The sequence below is a fragment of the Lactuca saligna genome, chromosome 9 (assembly GCF_052625555.1).
Source record: "Lactuca saligna cultivar CGN05327 chromosome 9, ASM5262555v1, whole genome shotgun sequence".
Classification (NCBI taxonomy): Eukaryota; Viridiplantae; Streptophyta; class Magnoliopsida; order Asterales; family Asteraceae; genus Lactuca; species Lactuca saligna.
Window position 1 is genome coordinate 193,922,834 of NC_136425.1, and position 2,561 is coordinate 193,925,394.

Consider the following 2,561-nt stretch of genomic DNA (forward strand, 5'->3'; position numbering starts at 1 on the left):
AATCATATGTGATTGATATAATAACTAGCATTATTCTACTTGTATCCCCCCCCCCCCATAAAACATTTAAAGACAGTTTAAAACATTGATTAAGGGGGTATGAACTCACCTGTAGTGAATGGTTCTAATGAAAACGTTGGATCAGTTGCTAAGTATCAAGTGGTGGCTTGAGTACACACGCGAATCCTATTTAGCATATATTGGCATATATATATATGAATATAATTAGTGTTATGAACGATTGAATAATGATTTTGGGACCACCTTAGGGACTAGTAAACACTTATAATGAAGTGTTACAATCATATATGATTGTATGAGGGTTTATAAGGCTATACAAGAGGGTGTATGGCCAAAATACACACTATATGTGTGTGTGCGGCCAAGTGTGCGGCCTAGTGTGCTGCCAGCACATGTGTGCAGCCATGTGTGCGGCCCTGTGTGCGGCCATGTGTGCTGCCAGATGGTGTGTGCTGCCATGTGTGCGGCCAGATGGTGTTTCTTGGTGTTCTTGGCGTTCTTGGTACCTTGTATGAAGATCTTCAAGGAGAATGGATGATACTTGAGAGGATTTTCGAGTTCTATGCTTGAAGAAGTGAAAGAAGTGTTCAAAAATGACTAAGTGTGGTATATATAGGTGGAGTGTGCGGTTGGGAAGGGTGTGAGGCCGCAAACACAGGTGTGTGGCCGCACACTCCATGTGTTGAAGTGTTTGGCCTCTTTTTGATTCCTACACTTTGAGTTAACCCATTTCCACACTCCAACCTTGATTATAACACGTTTACAACGCTCCAATAGACCCTAAATGGTACTACAAAATAGCAAAACGAGTCTATTATTGATAAGAAATGAAGAATGCAAGCTAGAAATTTTCGGGTTGTCACAACAATCCACATGAAAGAGATGGTAGTGTTTCTATTAACCCCCGTTTCAGATCTGGTTAGTTCCATTTTTTCTTCTCATGATGATTCTTAATCTGGTATGGATAAGGATGAGACAAATATTGGATATGTAACAAAGCAACATCCTCAAGAACCTTTTTCATCAAACCCTCATGTCCCCTGGATGGTATTTCATGATTTCATGTATTCATCAATTGTATAATTTTGTTGTTAAATTTCTTATTTTCATATTTTTTGTTTGATTTTTATTCCAAATTTTCTGTCAAGATCAAAGTTTAAATTGTATTCCAAATTTTATGTTGATGTCCATAATAGGTTTGAATGTTGAAGGAGTTTTTTTTTTCAAATGACTTTGATTTTCTTTTCTGTTAACGATTTTGATTTTGTTTTTTGTTTCAATCGATTAAAGGTTGCAGTCGGAGAGTTTTACTAATCAGGTTAGATATTTTGCCTTTTAACACACTACCTCTTCTCATCACTCTTTTTTAGGTGTCCCTCATGTGTGTTCTTATTTGATACTTACACCAACTTTTGTCAAAAGCACTTAAAAACTATAACCACAACCAACAATTTCTTTTTACTCTTCCTCTTTGTTTATCACATACAAGAACCAATATTTTTTTAATCAATTTTGCTCTATTTTTTGGTGGGTTTTTTCTATGGTTTTGAAGGTGTAGTTTGTGGTGTCATGAGCTATAGTCGGTAGGGTTCCGAGATGAAGGCTGGCCCGATAAAGATAGGAGAGACTAACAAGTGGTATTGATGCATGAAGATGGTTAGTGAAACCCATTATATAGGTGTGATATGCATAACAGATTATTTTAGATGTGATCTAGGTGATGTCTCTCCTAAGGTGGCTTCTTGATGGTTCACTACTGCAACAAGGAGGATAAGGTGGTTGAAGGTGATGGGTGGTTGGGTTATGATGCTAAAGACGGATGTTATAGGAAGTAGCGGCTGCTGGTGTCCGGTTGCTTCAAACTGTGGGGGCTTGTGATGAAACTCGATTTAGTGGTTGTAAGGTGGAGGAGGCAGTTGTACTGGTGGCAAAGGTGGAGAAGATAGTGATGGTAATAGAGTCGGTAGAAATGGTGTCATCGGTTATGGTGGTTTCGAGAATGAACACAGAGGATGTGGTAGATTATTAGGATGGAATAGGTGTTGGAAAATATCCTTCTTTATCTCAGTTAGATTTAAAAAATAAAAAAAAAATGTGGGTCATATGTTTTTCATGATATGCATGTAGGGATTAATATGGGGATTAAGAGAAATATAGAAGAAAACATCTAAATACATTCAATGGTGGATTGTTTATAAGTATTAGAATGTATGTGTAAATTCTATATCTGGCCTATATAGTTTATGTCCTTTATAGTACTTGGTGTATTTTTATTTGTAAAAATATTAGAGAAAATGACAAAATGGGAAACAAGGTTATGATGTGTTCATATGTTTGTGACTGTTTTTATGTATATTTACGTATATGATTGTGTGCATTTGTGTATGTGTGTGACTTTTGTTGGTATCGACGAAGAGGAGTGGCAAAAGAAGGCTTCTTGGTTCTTTTTCAGAAAGAGTTAGTTAAGAAAGAATAAAGAAGTATAAACACTTCAAGAAGCCAACACAGTTAACTTAAAATTTATCCAATTCTTTTTGTAA